Source organism: Myodes glareolus, chromosome 16 (assembly GCF_982192425.1).
Source record: "Myodes glareolus chromosome 16, mMyoGla1.1, whole genome shotgun sequence".
Taxonomy (NCBI): Eukaryota; Metazoa; Chordata; class Mammalia; order Rodentia; family Cricetidae; genus Myodes; species Myodes glareolus.
In genome coordinates this window covers 12,798,253-12,817,086 of record NC_142041.1, presented here as the reverse complement: position 1 = coordinate 12,817,086, position 18,834 = coordinate 12,798,253, and the positions used below count along the sequence as shown (strand labels likewise).

At 46.9% G+C, this 18,834-nt stretch overlaps 1 protein-coding gene across 2 annotated transcripts in view; it reads left to right on the top strand.

Annotated features, from left to right (window-relative positions):
* The first annotated feature begins 12,608 nt into the window (after window positions 1-12,608).
* Window positions 12,609-18,834, top strand: part of Lyn (LYN proto-oncogene, Src family tyrosine kinase) — a 111,189-nt gene continuing 104,963 nt past the window's right edge. For both annotated transcript variants that reach the window (XM_048420670.3, XM_048420668.3), the window contains exon 1: window positions 12,609-12,823. The gene's annotated coding sequence lies outside the window, so the exon portion shown is untranslated. The remainder of the gene's footprint in view (window positions 12,824-18,834) is intronic.

Here is an 18,834-nt window from a genome sequence, read left to right as displayed (position 1 = left end):
CTGTGAACTGCAGACCTGGGGTTGTGACCAGTCCTGGTCCTCACAGAGCTCAGTGCCATAGGTATCTGTGAAGCTCTGTACAGGAGCGAGTCAGTCCGCATTTCCAGCTTACAGGAGTGGTTCACAAGCCCCAACCCCTAGCTGAGAAGCTATTGGCAGTTGACCTTGGTGGTTGCTGGGAGAGGGATCGTCATATTTCTTTGGAAGTGTGGCCCCATATTCTAGTGACTGGCTCAGCACTTATGTACATACAGGTTTTGGATTGGACTCAGTGGGTTATCAAAAATAAAAATAAAAAGGAACATGACATTTGGAGGTGGATGCTTAGGGAGCTCTGAGGGTAGAAGAAAGAAAGATGGATATCATTGAAATACATCGTATACATGCATTAACTCAAATAATAATAAAATAAGATAATGTTAGCCAAATTTCCCACATAGTAAAGAAGGTCCTATAGCTATGCCTTCTCCTAAAAATGAACTAAGCTGGTGAATACTTCCAAACTGTGATCCCAAGTATCAAAAATCCTGAAGTCTCTATTCAGAATTGTAGATTAATATTTCATTCAGTAGATTTTATAAAAAAACCAGATTATCTTTCATGTTGTAGGTGGGTCTTATTCAGCCATTAAAGACTTTGTTGGGGGTGTAGGACTCTGAGGTTCTATGAAGAAAAGTAAATTCTGCCAGTAGAATGCGCTCGGACCTGAGCTGCAATATTGACACATCCCTAGATTTCCAGTATGCTGGGTGCCACGCAGATAGCATGTGCTTTAACTTCTGTAACCCCCAGGCGTCAATTCCTTGGGCTAAGTGTTTCTCTTATTCAGAGAGAGGGAAAGAGAGAGAGAGAGAGAATAAATAAATGCACACACACACACATACGCATACACACACGCGCGCGCACACACACATTCACATGCTTATTCTCTTGTTCTGCCTCTCTGGACACCTCTGACCACTACAAGGAATCATTTTTAGGTCAGAGAACAGTCCGTATTTTATTCATGTTTTAGCATATACTACACTTCACTTGCAGTCTTCAACAATGGTACTAGAAATATAAGGGCTGATCCTGTGAAACCGAGGAACACATTCTTTGGGAATCAGAGGGCTGACATGGACTTGGTAGGAGTAATTGCCAATGAAAGTGCCCCTTGTGATCACATGGGGAAACCTTGGCATAGCTTCAGGGGGTCTGCAGAAAGCAGATGAAGCATGGGATGGCGCAGTGGAGAGGCTCCAGGTGTGGTGAGCTAGACCTGGAGTCGAATTTTGATTCCATCACTCACTACCTGTTCAACCTTGGAATTTTTCCTTAAGTCCTTAGACTCAATTTTAACGAATGTAAGCTGACGTTACAAGAAAGTGTTTTTAAAATCGGACTAGATATAGAGATCTGATGTACACTAGTGACATGCCCAGTTCCTGCAGCAGACCAGGGACTAGACCACTGTTAGGGTTCCCCATGAGTCAGGCATGGTGGTTGATGCATTTATTCCCAGAGCTCAGAGGTCAGAAACAGGCTAATCTGAGAATTGGAGGCCAGCCTGGACTACACAGAGAATTACAGGATGATAGAGTAATAAGACCCTATCTCAAAACAGGAGCATCATAGGTTTCCCCCATGAATCAAACAGAACGGCACTTCTTTGAATCTCAACATGGTAGTAATATCCTCTTAGATGCCTGATCACTTCACAAAATTGCAAATACATTCTGCTTATGTGCACTGAGTTTAACGCTTAAGTTAACAAATGAAGGCGTTCTGAATCCCTCTGCGCTGGGTGGTCCACCAGGTGAATTAGAGGATTAGAATAAGGGTGTAAAGTGACTGTTGTTGACAACTTACTGTAGGGTTTAGAAGAACAAAGCCACGTGATGCATCTGGGAAAGCTTTCTTTACTGATGTGTCAGTTACACTGCTCCCTGAAGAGTGGGTACGACTTGGACACATGAAGACAGAGGGCGAGGGGGACACGGGAATGAAGCAAAGATGTAAAAATGTGTGTCGCTATGGCAAGTAACACAAAAACACCCTTCAGATCTTACACGCCCTGAGTATTAACGTGACGCCTTCCTCTCCTGTCTCTGCTCATGTTGCGACACCAGCACTCTATCACTTACCTTTCCTGTACACTGAGGAAAGACTTATTTGGCTCCTAGGATTTGGACTCAAAGGTATACAGTTCATGGTGGCCTGGAAGGCTTGGGACAGGATGCTTCATGATAGTGGAAGCATATGGAGGCTGCTCATTCACACCTCAGGGAACCAGGAAGCAGAGCTCCACTCTAAACCTCAAGGTCTGCCCTAATGTCTCACTTCTTCTACCTAGTTGCCACCTCTTAGAGTTTCACCACCTCTCCAAATAGTACCACCCCCCCCACACACACACACCGGAGACTAGGTGTTCAAATATATCGACCTGTTGGGGGCATTTTACATGCAAACCATAACCTGCTTCCAACCCCCATAGGCCCATAACCATCTCATAATGCAAAATGCATTCAGTCTAAAACAAAACTCTCTATGGCCTTATACTTTCAGTGGTTTGAACGTTCAAAGTCACTCTGAGACTCAAACCAAGCTCTTAGCCACGTGTCCCAGGTTTTAAAAACTGTTAGATATTTTCAACATATATTAAAGGGGTAGTCAGAAGATAAGAAGGAATATAAGCAAGCCAAAACCAGGTAGGGCAAGCACAAACTCCTGCAACTCCACACCTGGCATCTTGACTCAGCTGGTGTCTAATGTCTTGGGAAGATCCATCCCTCCAACACTGGGGCCTGAATCCCTTGTGGCCCCTCGTGATGGCTCATCTTGGTTGTCCATGGGAATCAACTGAACCCCATGCTGCGGAGCATGCCTGTGAAGGTCTCGCCTGGTCAGATTCTCTGAGGCAGGAAAATCCACCCTAAGAATGAGCCATACCTTCTAGGGGCAGCCCACATAAAAAGGATATGGGAAAAGAAGCTTTTGGTTTTCCCCTTCTGACTTTTCCTCTCCATCCTGTTGTTGAGGCATTCCCTTGCCCGTATTTTAGAACTAACTTCTTGGAGGTTCTGGCAGAGACTGAAGCTCATCAGCTGTCCGGGAATCTTCTAGGACTCCGGTGCCAGACAGAGACTCCTGAGACATCCAGCCTCCTGGTCTGAACAGCTACTGATTCTGTTATAGGGCAGTGATTGTTGGACTTCATTAGATACAGTCTGTAATCCAGTCCAGCAATTCCCCTTTTAGTACAGACATCCGCCCGTTTAATCGCTTTTGTTCCTTCTGAGAATCTTAACTAATGCACCTCTCTTCCGCTATCTCTATTTCGAGTTTGCAGCCTCCTTCGGTGGATACCCCAGGTTCTCCACTGTCAGTTAGGCTTCACCTTCAGACCTCTATGCAACCCACCCAGCTCTGTGACACGTTTCTAGGCTCCACCTTTATACCTGCATCTGCATGCTTCAGTGTCAGCATCAGAAGGATGACGTGCTGACTGACTCTGGGACCACAGCTAGAGTGACCTCTATGTCCTGGATCCTGGATCTTTCCGAGGCAGCTGCTTTCCAGCAGCGCACACTGAAGGAGGGACTGGATGCTTTCAGACCCTCTCCTTGCAAATGAATTGGCATTGTTACAATCTGGAGCCATTTGTGGAGAGGCTCTCATGCACGCTCCACTGTCCCTAAAGGCCGACACTCTTCCTCAATGATGCCACTCTCCCGAATAGTCAGAAACTTTCTTAACACCAACTCTGTTCTTAAGTTTAACTGGTTTGAATTCCTTTCCTTCCAAAGCTCGACATGTCTCGTATTATTCTGCTCTGCATCACTATAAAACCAGACAAACGTGCCGGGTAATACCATGCTCTAACCTGAACATTGTGAGTCGTGAATTTTCCTCGGCCAAAGGAAGTAGGATAGAGAAGCAGAGGCACTAGAGGGCCATGAGACGGAAGGAGTCTCTTAGCAACTGAGAATCGAAACTTCCAGCACAGAGGCAGTGAGCTGGCTCAGCAGGGGAAGGCACCCGTCACAAAGCCTGTGGGAGGAGAGTGGGAGGGCCACCGTTTCTGCAGACAGACAGACAGACAGACAGACAGACAGACAGACAGACACACACACACACACACACACACACACACACTTGCACACACATAGAAATAAATAATTGTAAAAAATAATTTCCAAACAGTTGGACTTTGCTATGACCCTTGTGCTGGAGAGATTTATGTAACTTGACACAAACTACAGTCACATGAGGAAAGGAGACCCCAATCGAGAAAATGCCTCCATGAGACCAGGCGGTGGGCCATCCTGCAGAGCATTCTCTTGATTAGTGATTGACGGGGAGGCTGCGGCCCACTGTAGGTGGTGCCACCCCTGGGATGAAAGTCCTGGGTTTGATAAGAAAGCAGGTTGAGCAAGCCATGTGGAGAAAGCCAGTAAGATGCATTCCTCCATGGCCTCTGCATCACCTTCTGCCTCCAGGTTCCTGCCCTGTTTGAGTTCCTGTCCTGACTTCCTTCAGTGATGGACTATATTGTAGAAGTAAGTACAAACAAGATAAACCCTTTCCTCCCCAGCTTGCTGCTGGTCATGTTGTTTTATCTATAGCAATAGAAACCCTATAACTTAAGACAGTTGTTGACATCCAAAGTATACTCCTTTGTATAGAGAACGTTAACAATGAACCATGCCTACAGCCTAAGCCTATCTGGTCTTCAAGTATGGCCTAAATGCTTTCTGAGATATTTTCTAGGAACCCCACAAACAAGACTGAAGTTTTTGTTTTCAATAAAATTCTTTTAGGAGCTGGAGAGATGGTACAGTGATTAAAAGTATTGGCTGCTCTTCCAGAGGACCTAGGTTCAATTCCCAGCACCCCAGGGAGGATCACAAGTCTGTATAACTCACTTCAGATGTGATGCCCTCTTCTGGCCTCCAAGAATACTACATGTACATGATACATGTAATGCACGCATGCAATCAAAGCATCCATACACACAAAATAACAAAATATTAATTTTTTAAAGAATTTAAATCTAAACTTTTTCAAGCCTTATAACCTAAGGCTTTACCTAGCCAGCTTTAATCCTATCCAATCCGTAGGAACCGCCCTATTATGTCATTTAGGTTCCTTAGCAACCCTTATATATATAACTTCAAAGGCCAAAAAAGTGTAAATATTGCAAATAACTTTGTTGAGACTCTGAGAAGTCCAGCCCTTGGTGTCAGGTATACCTTTCTTTCAGAGTGCCTCTTTCCCTTGATCCTCATGCTCAACATGTGTATTAAGATCTTGGTTTATAAGCCCCAGTTCTGTTTCATTCCGTCTGGCACTGAAATCCTTTGCTACAACGAAGCCGAGACTCTGGCTTTATGTGGCTGAAAGTCTCTACGAGCTGAAGCGAATTTCTTCAGCTGTGAGGAAGGAGTAGTGTGTCTGTCTTGCCACTGCTGACGTCAAATGAGCCCACTACTTATGAACTCAGCCTCTCTCAAGTTTGCAGAACGTGGCCAGAATGCCGTCGGATTGTCTACCGGTGTACAGCATGAGTGATCTCTACCTCAGTGTGTCGTTGGTCTCCTTGGAAAGCTCACCATACTCATTATTTGCATTTCTGTTGACGTTATGATCCTTCTCGTTGCTACCAGGATGCCCTGTTAAATCTCTTCTTACTTTATTCTAGAGACATGCTGGTTCCCATGTACAAATTCCCCCACATTGCTCCTACAAATCACACAAGAGTTCTTGCCTTAGCGGCAGCCCTGGTCTGAACACCTACTTCTATTACTTCCTTTTCTCATTTCTGGGACCAATATCTGACCAGAAGTAGCTTAAAGTGGGAAGAATTTCTTTTTATTCATGGTTTGAGAGGCTACAGTCGGTGGTGTGAAGGGCATCGTGGCAGGTGGTAGGAATCCATGGCATCTCAGCAGACTAGGAAGCGGGGAGGGAGAGGCTGCCTCTGAGCTGCTGCCTTCCTTGTTCTTCTTCCTCATGGTCGAGTCCCAACCCAGGGAACTGTGCTGACAGCTTTCGAAAGCCGTCCCTCTTTCAGTTGGTCCTCTCCGGGAAAATCCTCAGGACCACACCAAGGGGTGTGCCTCGCTAAAACCCTAGTCATTTCTGTATCCAATCAAGTCAATAGAGTTGACAATCACACACTTAGCAAATGGGTTACAAAACTGGGTTACTTGACTGTCCCTTGCCCAGGACTTATACGGACTCAATGTGATTCTATCTAGATGAATAAAGCCAAAGAAAATACAGTTTACTCAGAACAACCTTTTCTATTACCTGTGAGTCCTACAAACTTCTATCCAGATCAAAACCACGTTAGCTTGGTCAAGACTCTCCTGTTGTGAAGTGGGGTACGTAAGAACTGTCTGAAATTCTAACTTTGTGATGGACTTTTCCTTCTTTTGAATCTTACCTATAATTGGAGCTGAAGAATCCCTAAGTGAGAGCCAACTACTAATTACCACAGGAGGGTACAGTTGCGGGGAGTGACTTTCTCAAAGCCTAACAATAAATAATTAAGACTAACAGGATTTCTGAGGAACACATACAAACAAACTACTTAGATCTACAAAAAGATATACCCAGGGTCAAAGAAAACCCTAAATCCACCCTGGGAAGGACTCTGCCTTCTAGAAGGCAGTTGAGCTTCTACCAAGTGCCCTGGAGGAATGGTCAAATTCTCTGTAGTTTTCTGGAGGTGGAGATAAGGAACACGTAGTGATCATAATGAAGAGATGGTGGTCTCAGACCCTGCCACTTTCCAGGGTGCATGATATCACTAACCTGCTAGTCTGGCATGTTCTGGGAACATAAGCCACTGACTCTTGTTAAAGCCCAAAAACATTTCCCACACAATTAGACCCTAGACATTTCTGAGACATATTTCTTGTTTCGTATCCACGGCGGCCATGTACAAGAATTGGTATTAAGTGAAACATGTTCGTCTGACTTCACAGTTTTTCCTGGACTCAGCTGATGTCTTCTAGCAGCTCAAAATCGGGAGTATTATTAGATGTTAAATTTATTCAAAGATAATGTGGACTTGGGAACTGAACATTCAAGATGGGCAAATATAGACACCCATGTACACATATACATACACACATAAAATGTTATAAAACTGGCCAATGAAGATAAGAGCAGTAAGATAAAGGAAGTAATGATCAACATTATGTCAACATCCTCATCTGGCTGTGTTCACCTGATGGCTGACAATAGCCTTTATTTAGAATTGAATACAAGTTGAATGCAATAATTCATGCTGATACAGGAAGATCAGTATGAGTTCAAGGCCAGCCTGGGCTACATATTGAGAAATTGCCTCAAAAAAAGAAAGGAAGAAAGAATGAAAGAAAGAAAAGAAAGAAAGAAAGAAAGAAAGAAAGAGAGAAAGAAAGAAAAGAAAGAATTGGATACAATGCCTCCTCTTGCTTCTGGTACTCAGTCAGGTCTTAGTGAGTGGAAATAGGGCTACCTGAGAAGGTGGACCCATGAATGAGAGGCAGTATCACCAACTAGACCCTCAAAGACTCTCAGTGGCTCAACATGAAAGGTTGATATGGATGATCGTGGTGGTTCATGCCTGTAATTCCAGTACCTTGAAGGTAAAGGCAAGAGAAATACAAGTTTGAGGCCGTGCCAGCTCTGTCATAAGACCTTGTCTCAAAAAAAAAAAAAAGCTACAAGCCAATGTAGCACCCTATACCAACAATGGCCGCACTGGGTGAAGCAGACAAAGTGGAGTTTCAGTGCTGCTGGCTGCTGGACAACAGACGGCAAAGTTCATCGCAGAGGCGCCACGTCACGGAGCCATGTTGGGATGAGTATGTGGGAAGCTAGGAGAGTGAGTGCCCAGACTGTCGTACTGAAAACTGCATCACCAGCTTTGCGGAATGCTCCAACACTCTTACCGTCTCTGGTCAGTTTGCCCAGAATGGCCAGGAAGGAGGACCGTAGGCTGTCATGCCACACTACACCGTAACCACCCAGGAAGAGGAGGAGAACCTAAAAGACAGGGCTGGGCAGGCAGCTCAGTAGTAGAGGGCTTGGTTAATGTGCACGAGGCCCTCAATTGATCTCTGGCACAGGACAGAGGAGGAAGAACAGAAGAAGTAAAGAAAGAGGGAGAAGAAAGAGGGAGGTGGAAGGGGAGGAAGAAGAGGGGGTAGATGAAGAGGAGGGGAAAGAGCGCCACAGCTCAGTGCTCAGTGACTGGCTACTCCTTTCTTGCATCTGTGACCCTGTGCCCCTGCGCAGTACTCCTGGTCCTGCCTGAGGATGGGTTGTCATCTTCTTTACCCACAGAGTCTTTTCTCAATGCCTGTGTGTCAACAGATTCATCTGTTGAACTTTCAAGGCAACAATTACCAGAGCTACATCTTCCAGCAGGAAAGCAAGCGTCTCTCCATGTTGTAAGACCAAAATCTGTGCTATCAGGGTTGCTTCTGAAGGTGGCCATGTTTTCTCCCAAGGGAAGTGTCTTTCGGTAACTTCTCCCTAATCAGAGCTGAACTCTGGCTCCTGTGTCTGCCTCCAGAGAGCACCAGGCTCCTCCCAGTGCCAGCTTCCCGCATGACTTCTGCTTTATCCAGCTGCTTTCACGGCGCTGAGAGCCCTCTGACTACGTTGGGAAACTGCACCAAAAACTGGGTGATTTTTTGTGTCTCCTCCTTAATTCTTGTCATTAATGTCTCAAAACCCATTCTCCTTTATTTAACTGACAATAGTTAGAGGGCTAAGGATTATTATTCCTGTAGCTGTCAGATAACAGTTCGGACAATTTATATGCAGAGAGATTGATGGGTGGTGGTGGTGCACACCTTTAATCCCCAGCACTTGGGAGGCAGAGACTGGCAGATCTCTGTGAGTTTGAGGCCAGCCTGGTCTACAGAGTTCCAGGACAGGGTCCAAAGCTACAGAGAAAGCTTGTCTATAAATAAATAAATAAATAAATAAATAAATAAATAAATAAAATTATAGGCAGAGAGACTGATTGATGGAAGAGGGGTAAGAGGGAGGAGAGTTAATGAAGTTTGGCTAAACGCTAATAGCAGGAGAATTAGACCAAGAACATACGGTGATTCTTTGTGCTCCCTTAGACGCTTTCCCGTGATTCTGAAACAGTGTCTACATATAAACTAAAACGTGTTTCTAGAGACCATAAGACTACATAGACACGGGTTTGGCATTTATCAAATTTGAACCAAGAACAGAGCAGATACCAAGGTCGTGGAGCCAGCTTGCTAGGAGGGGGGGCACCCACGCTGAAGTTCTGAGGGAAGGAAAATTGGAAGGCCACTGGAGCCGCCCTCCCTCAGAAGGAGCAGAAACTTGGTCGCGTTGATTCATCCCTCTCACCTTCCAGACAGTGCTGGGTAGACCTCGGAAACCTCCAATCTGCCTGAATGAGGCAATTTTTAATATGTAGTTCACTGTTTTGGTCTAGTTACCATGCAGTACATTTCTGTGTGTCATCATATGACAGATTCACTTTAATAAGATCCAAACTATAATTATGTTATTGGTGTCATAATCATTACCATGTGGTTCAGTTTTAATAACGTAATGCTTAGGTCGTTTGTCTGTTCCTTCGTAATGTCAGACTAACATGGTTTGGAGCTGGACTTCTTCCGGTTTGCAAGGCTGGGGCTTCTGAGGGCTTTGCTTCTTCGGTGGCATCTCAGGCTTGGGAAAGTGACTTAACAGAAAGCTTTGATGTCGTCCACACAGAACGGGGTTCAAATCTAACCCATCCACTTTAGAGAGGGAATTGGAACAAGTTGCCTACCTGTGCTGAGCCTTTCTTTCCTACACAGTGTAAAACCTAGGGCATGGTTGTGAGGGTCGAGTGGGAGATCCACTGAAGTCTTTTAGTTACCACACAGGGGTCACTAGTCACCTTCCTTCCAGAGAACCTGGATGAACCAACACTCATGTCCCATGTGAAATTCTGCCACACCATTCCAGCCAAGTGGACTTGCTCATCTTTGTAGCATGCTTTCCCCGAACCACACTACAAACAGGCGACCTGCATTCGGCTGAGTTTCTTCCATTCGGTTCCCAGCCGTGGCTGATTAGTAGAGCAACCCGGGGAGCTTGGGGATCGTTAGAGACGGACTTGATTGGTCTGGGCAAGTCTGGCCATGGGGATACTGTGACCACCAGCACGATTGCAACCTGTCGCTGTTCCTCTGTGGTGTTGCCACTTGGGTCACATGGGTCTCTGGCCAGGCTTGCAAGAGTCAAAGGGAATCTTTGTGTTCACCCTGCATCTTCTCACAAAAATCAACAGGAAGCCCGTGCAGAGTGTTCATGTTTGGCTCCAAAAGCTAGCCCTCTGAAGGAAGATTCGCAGGAGAGGGGAAGGAGCACCAGTGGCAGGCAATGCCAAATAATTTTAATGCTTTTCTTGTTTGCCACAGTCATCAGCCGAGACTTCAGGGGCTCAAAGTAAGAGTGTTAGTACTTAGGGTCAATGTACTAAAAGGGTCATTCAAAAAAGTCCAGGACATGGATTCTCAGGTGGTAAATTCTTCTGGACAGTGCTTCTCACCCTTCCTCATGCTGTGACCCTTTAAAACAGTTAGTTCCTCATGTTGTGGTGACCTCCAACCATAAAAATTATTATTTTTGATACTACTGTTTTGTAATTTGCTACTGTTATGAATCATAATGTAAGTATCTGTGTTTTCTGATGGCCTGAGGTGACCCCTGGGAAGGGCTGTTTGACCCCTAAAGGGGTTGTGACCTACAGGTTGAGAACCCCTGTGCTATAGGATACTTGACAGATAGCGGCTCCTATGCACAGCGATTCCCATGGTAAGCCCCTGGTCACTCTTCAGCAGGAAAGTGACCGTAGCAATGACCATCCACCTACCTGTTTCCTATGGCTTAGGAACAGTGATAGGGACACTCTGAGAAGTATGCGCTTATGTGATTGTGTCTTTGTGTGGCCATCGTAGGGTACACTCCCTTTGTCCTTCTTGATGCAACCAGGAGTCAAGGTAAACAACACAAGGCTGCTACTGACTAACCTTGAGCACACTGCTCTATAGGCAAGCCTTTAAAATAAAGGTATGCTGTGTCAAATCATAAACCCTACTCATGGTTAATATCATCAGTTCTCTCTACTGTACAGAATCTATCTGCTGTGCTGGTATATGACTGGCGTACAAGTGGGCTTGTTGGCACCAGCGTCAGCACAAACACTGGAACTGCCTTGTACACTGTGAGAGCTATGACAGCTATGACATCATAGAGATTTTTCAGCTCCGTTACAATATCTGGCACCATCTTCCTCTATGTAGTCCCTGGTTGACTGAAAAAAAAAAAAAACGGATACGCCCACGGTGGTGGTGGCCCACGGTGGTGGTGGCCCACAACGTTAATCCTAGCACTTGGGAGGTAGAGACAGGCTAATCTCTGGATTTGAAGCCACCCTGGTCTACAGAGTGAGTTATAGGACAGCCAGGGCTACAGAGAAAAACCCTGTCTTGAAAACCCAAAAACCAAACCAACCGAAAAACGGATGCATCATTATGCTTGCCCGTGATAGGCTTCCTTCGTTAGTAACAAAGGACAGCCGTACTGGACTTCATTACAAGGTGGCCGCTCTGACCTACTGGACTGCAATTGGGGGAGACAGTTACCCACATTGCAAATACAAAAAAGTCAAGTGTTTACAGCCATGCCTGGTTCTCCCCTCTGCACCCAACTATTAATACATGAAGTTTCCTACAGTGTCCACACTTTTCTTCTCTAATTCCCAACCTGTGGGGTTGGGAATCTGAGGGAACAGAAGTCAGATTAGCCTAAGTGAGTGTCATAATGACAGAGGCTAATTGTGTACCTTGGTTCAGTAAGAGGCATTTGTTAAGTCGAAACTTTTGTATGAACATGCAGTCTCGCAATAAGCACTGGTTAGGCACCCATTGTACGCCAAGCATATGTGCAGGTAGGACACAATGTTTGTAGGACTGCATTAACAGTTACCATGGCCCGCTCTGGTGGGCAGTTCTGGCTAAACGGTCTTAGCTCCATTTTCCTGGAGAAACGGAGGTTTTCAGCGATTGCGAGACCATTTAATTCCACAGTTAGTCCCTACTCCTCACTGCAATGAAAGTCTTGAGCATTTAAACATTTAAGGAATTTGCTCTGTTTTGATTATTAAGGTAAACAGTACCCCGAGCATCAACTGTACGGTACTCTTTTCTCTGTGGAGGGCTCCACACACCGCAGTGCTGGAGAGCCTGCTATCTCTTCTCCCAGGCGCCCACCACTTCTGACACTTTGAGGCGTTGAATTGGAAGAAAAGGCAAAGAAAGGGGTGTGGAAGTTTTCGCGACTCCTGGGGATCTCCAGATCTTCCTAAGGAAGAATGCTGGTTCCGAGGCTGCCCCCACTCTCTAAAATCTGTTTGCTTGCAAAACCCTGTGCAACGGCCACACCAAATACCAAACCTTGGACAGGAACCAAACGGTCACTTCCCCGCCCTCCCAGCACAGTATGCAAATCCGAGCACCAGGAAGTAGCTGGGACCTCTTGGCCGAGCCCAGCGACAGCCAGTTCCTCTCCCACCGAGCCGGGCCCGGGCGCCTCCCCGGCTGACGCTCTGCAGCTAAGCAGCCTGCTGCAGGCCGGGCAGTGTCCCCCGCGCAGTGTGCCCGCAAGCGCCGGCCACGCGTCCTGCTACCAGGGCCGGCAGCTGCTTCCCAGGCGAGCCCCGGAGGGCCGTCCCGTCGCGTACGCAGCTTTGAACCGAAGTCACCGTGGAGTTCCGCAGCCCCGAAACTTCTACCGCCAGCGAGTGAGTGAGGGGCTCAAGGGCGGGGTGGGCGCGTCGGGTAGACCGAGCCAGGAACCGGAGCCCAGGTCGCTTGCTTGGCTAGGGACCCGGGTATTCGGCGCAGCAAAGGTTGCGCGCCGTTTCTTGCCGGCACTCACTCCGGGTGGTGAGAGCATTCAGATGCCTCCAGCCTGGGGGTGACTGTGACTCGCCCGGGCGGTCGAGCGGGGACGCGGGGGCGGCGGTTCCGCAGGTGTCCGCAGCGGAGCGGCGCGGGGGCGTGGTGGGCGGTGCGCACAGGGTGGGAGTCCTTGGGTCCCTGGCGGGGGCCACCTGCGGGCCCCGCTCCAACTTCTCTTCCCTGATAGAGAAGCCTCCCGGCGCTCGGGAAGGAGCGCAGCGGGAATTCGGAGGGGGTCACCTGGGATCTTGCCGTCCTGCCAGACCCTGGGTCCCCAGGCCGGCTCTCTCTAAGGCTGCCTGTTGGCTGAGGTCCCTGATGACTCGGGGCAAGGTGGTGACGTCGAGCAGCTACGGCGGAGGCTGGAACTCGACCTCCCGCGGAGCCCGGCTTCTCTCTGGCGGGCGGCAGCGGAGCGGTCCGACGCCTTGGCCAAGAGGAAGCTGGAGTTATTTTAAGAATTCAGGGATGCCTTTCCTTCGGGCTGGGGGAAGGGTGTATGCGACAGTTCCCACTCACCCGCCTTATCTTAGCTGGCTGTAGTGGCTTCCCCAGGCTGTTTAGGTTGTATTTTTTTTTCCCCAACAGTCCGCTCCTCTGAGCACTTGTGGTTGTCTCTTTCTTTCTTTGAGTATCCATGTTTGTGTTAATTTTGCCAATCCGCTCAACTTCCTTGCCACTCAGAATGCAGGTGGGAATCTAGGCCATGCAGTCTCCCAGCTGTGTGTGTCTGCGGATTATTCAAGTTCCCAGTTTGGGTTTCCTCATAATTCAGAATGAACCTACCCGATAGGTTTAATAAACTGCAAGTCCTGGAACTTACGCCGCGTTATGTAAATGGTACTTGGTACAGCTGGTATCTATAACAACGAAGGTCCTTGGGTCTTGGCAGTTTTAAACCTGAAACCACAAGTCAGAGTGAGCCATCTGATTTTTGAGAAAAAAAATCTGCTTAATAAAGACCTGAATGGTGTGGTGTCCCATGGGTTCCTCTGATTCCCTCATTCCTAAGCGAGGGCCTAAAACCTAAGTGCTAGCGCGGAAGACGCTGGACTCTTGGTTTGCGCCTGAAGCTCAGCCGGCTGTAGGATGTTTTCTGTGTAGTAACCCCTTTAGTATTTTTTTTTTTTTTTTTTTTTTTTTACGGAAATAGGCTGTGTCCTGAAGGGTGCAGGGCTTCTCTAGTCCTTCTTAAGTGAGGGAAATCCTTCTTCCCCTTAAGTCTGCCTATCCAGGCACATTTGGAGCTAAGCTGGGTGACTTGGGACTTTTCCTGTTTCTTTGTTTTGCTTTTGTTTTTTAAATTTGGCTCACAAGAGCCTTTGGTGAACGAGCCTCTTGGGCTGTGAGTGTGGTGACCTGAGCCAGGGAAGAGGCCAGCAGGTGTGAAGGAAGAGAGGTCAGGATCCAGGAATCCTGAGCTGTGGTATAGGCACCGCTGGCCAGAGTTCAACACCCACTTGGGCCGTGTATTGAGTCAGTGTTTCTTCATGGCAGTACAGTTATTAGGAAATGTCCATGTTTATAGACTGGTCATCACGACAATGACTGGCAAGGGCTTTATCTCTTTTGTCCAAAAATGAAGGCCTGGTGCTTGATGAGTGCTCGGTGGAGATGGCTTGGAAGGAAGTAGGGAGGCTTGTCTGTTGGATGGATACCCTGCTGTAGGCTGCTCACCCTCTGTCTTGGCTTCTGTAACAAGGGTGGAAGGACATTGTCAAATACCACCAGAGCCCTAAATGGGAATCCCTGCTCAGGGTTGTTCTCCGTGTCTTTGGAGGAAGTCCTGATGGGCAGTCAGACAGTTTCTGCAAAGCTGGTCACCCTTCTTTATCTTAGAGTCTTGATACTTTTGTAAAACTTTCCCCTTCCACTGCTAGTGGCTTTCTTGCCACAGAAGAGGTCCTACACGGCTTGGCAAATCAGTGGCTTTGAAGACCTCCTCGTTCCTCCAGTTTTTGTGTTCAGAAATAAATGACAGAAGCCTGTGACTGGAGTTTGGTCCCATAGAGATGTCATTTAGCAAAATGAAACCGTATGGTCATATATGAGCCTATACTGATTTCATAAATCGTAATATAATATGCACATATATACAGCATAAGACATTGCTGCATCTCACTGGGATGCATAGATTAATAAACAGAACATTGAAGGGCCACCACAATCAGTAGGCTATTAGTTGGTGACGCATTGGCATTGGAATCAGCCTAGAGCCTTTCTGAGCAGCTTATAGCAATGAAGATAATACTTTTTTTTGTAACTTCAGAAGCCTCCTCCTGACTTTATCTGAACCCCTCATGATTCCCTACCTGAAAGCAGGGGATGGACAGAGAGAGAGAGAGAGAGAGAGAGGAAAATTCAGGAACTTGTCTGAGGCGAAAGAAAGGCTAGATGGTCTTTGGATATTATAGGTTTGTTTTCTGACTTTGCAGCAGTCAGTTACTTAAGATAAATGTGTTACTTAGTACGTATTTGAGACATAGAATTGCAGAGTAATTATTTTCTTTACTTATTTGGTAGTTTTTCTTAACTAAGTTTGGGGGGGGTATGTCGGAGTGGATCTTCAGGAAGCCGTCTCCTGTATTTTCAGCACCGTTTCCTCTTCGGTGTGGGTCATCCATAATAACTGGTAAGGTAATACCGTGTGTCTGTTGGAACAGCCTTGCTTATAGCGCACACTAGTAAGCCAGGACTGTCCAAGGACTAACTGTCAAAAGACTTCTCTCTGTCATTGCTGGAGACGCCTTGCCATGGACTCTTATCAGCTCGACATACCTATTATAACAAGAGCATCCCTCATGATGGAGAAGGAAAGCCTGTAGCTCCCATGTAGGAGACAGGCCTGGCTTTCGGAGTGCCTGCTGCGGGTACTCAGTGGACGCCCAGCCCTCAGCTCGCTGCAGTCATCGCCTCCTAGCTCTGAGTACCCATAATGGAGAGAAGGAAATGGAAGAGGAAGTTTCTTTTCCAGTCAGAAATTTCTACAGCTGCCCAGTTTCCTGATGCCTAGATTGCGAAATTTTGAGTAAATTCTGTCGTCATTTCCAACATTTAAGTTCCCATTTGAGGGGAGACCCTCAAATGTGGAAAACGGGGTGTTAATTGAGGGGTGAGAAAGTGTGTGGCAGCCCCGAGTCGAGACTCAAGCCTTTTCTCATCTTTGTCTTGAGTTATCTGTTTACAGAAGCTTAAAAAATTAAATCAAATTCTAGCAAGTACGGTTTGCCATCATAGCCTTAGTTCTTTATTCTTTGGGCCTTTTTTTTTCTCTTTTTGCTCTGTCTTTTGAGTTTGGAGTTTATTGAGAAAAGGGTAAAGGGAGGAAAGACACCACACACACACACACACACACACACACAGAGTCTCTATTCTCCCTTCCTACAGGAAAGACCACACACACACACGCACACAGACACACACACACACACACACAGACACACAGACACACAGACACACACACACACAGAGTCTCTATTCTCCCTTCCTACAGGAAAGACCACACACACACACACACACACACACACAGACACACACACACACACACACACAGACACACACACACACACAGAGTCTCTATTCTCCCTTCCTACAGGTTGAGCCACTGCATTTGTCATTGGCCATGAAACTCTTTCTTGAAAACGAGGTCACAGTGAGGACACAGTCCCCTGCAAGTCCTGCTGACGTCACTGTGTCCCAGCACCTGCTGTGCCTTTGCAGGGTGACCCCTTCATCTTACAAAGACGCTCTCCTCTTTGTCGCTGGCACCATGCTAGTTGGCCGATTGTGTCCTCGTTTTGGTGCCTACGGTCACTGTTCGGAAGGCTGTGATCCCTAAATGGTGTCCTACAAAACCACACAGATGCTGCAATCACAATCAGGTGTTTTGTTCTTAGTTCTCAAGTGTTCCAGACTTATCTCCAATTCACACGAAGCTGAGGATGGCTTTGACCTCCTGATAAATCTTGCCTCCTCTTGAAAGCTGGGACCACAGGTGTGATCCACCACACCTGGCTCACTCCGCAGCAGTTTAAGAGGCATTTTCCTAAAGGTCTTATTGACCCAGGAGGAGCCTTCCTATATGTGTAGCCTGAACTGTTTTTTTTTTTTTTTTTTAGTTCGTTGTATTTTCTTTCCTACGCTTTGAACTTGAAAGCCATTATTGCCTTTTGGGTCCAATCCACCTTTCTGTGAGACCTAAAGTGTTCCTTGCCACTTGGCTGACTCCAGGCCACTCTGATTGGAAGCTGACCTTGAGCACACCTCCTCTAGTTCCCTTTCTCTCTGTGCTAGTAAAGCATTTTGAGGGAAGCTATACCAACTTGGAGGGGCCACCCTTGAGTGCCGAGAGTCCACAGGGAGACTGCAGAGGTGGATCAGTGTTCACTCTGGTTCCCAAAGTCCTAACGGCTGCTTGGCATTTGGGTGAAGTGGGTGCCTACTCTTCCTGTAAGTGTTAACTCCCACGGGTCAGAAGGCATGGAGAAACTAGTCTCTGAGAGGCTCTCTGGAGAGGGAGGACCACTTCTGCTTTCCATGGGAAAGCTGTGTTACTGAGAGCAGAACTCAGCCAGAGGGTGAAGGCGCAAAGGAAGTGATACCCCCTACGCCCTGCATACTCCAGTCATTTGCCTGTGGGGCCCCTCCCTTCAAATCACCCGGAACTGTTTTCCCCTCAGGGGTCCTTCTACCAAGCCTGCTTGATCTGCAGGTTCACAGTCAGTTTTCCCTGGAGAGAGACAAGAGAGATGGATGGATGGATGGATGGATGGACGGACAGACGGACGGTGGGAGAGAGGGTGATTCGCGAAGGAAGGTTGTGGACTCTCCTCAGGCAAAGACCTCCAGCAGGAAGTTGTATATTTTGAAATATACAGTCTTGATTTTTCCAGCACCAGAAAGATGTATGTTTTGAAATTTTCCCTCGTGGAAACTCAAAGTAAGATTTTGCAATCTTTAAATGTGCGCACAAATCGCTGCCTTGACTCTAGTTGTGTAGGGCCCTTCGAGAAGCCCTGGGATGAGAGTCTTTGGTGAAACTCATGGAATGCAGCTGTGACCGTCAGATCTCCACAAGCACAATCTTAGAAACACCTTTTACTCATGCCCGTAGCGTGCAAATACAAACAGACAGACAAAAAGGCCATCAAAATCTGACGAAGGAGCCTTCTGTTGTATCGGGGTGCTTGGGAGTCCTTCTGAGTCAGCTTGGGAAACTCTGCTAGGCTGTAAGTGAGCAGAGATGAACCTGGGCCTGGTGAGAGATTATTACAGAAATGCAAATTCAGCTGGGTGGGGTGGTACAGGCCTGTTACCAGCTACTCAAGAGGTTGAGGTCAGAGGATCATTTGAGCCCTGGCATTTGGGGCCAGCCTGATCAAAACAGTGAGATCCTATTTAAAAACCAAGCCGAACCCTAACAGATACAATTTAAGTTCAAATACAAATTAAGAGGCATCTATCCATACACCAGAATAACTTGTAAATGCCTTTGATTATACTTCCTAATATGACAAAAATAATTTTTTTCCCTTATCATGGGTTTTCATGTGTGTGAACATGTATGGAGGTGTGATCTTGAGGCTTCTCATTGACTATTCTTCGACATCATTCTTTTGTAGCAGGATCTGTCTAGTACAGAACTCACTAGGACAGCTCGTCTTGCTAGCCAGCTTCTTCAGGAATCTGGAATCTTGTGCATTTGGGTTCTGGACCCCATGTTTGAACTGCAAGTGCTTTAACCATGGAGCCAGCCATCTCCTCAGCCCACTACAACTGGGGGATGATGAGAGGGGTCAGAGGTAGCCTTCTCCAGGGAAGAACCCCTAATTGTTTATGCAATACCAGTGGT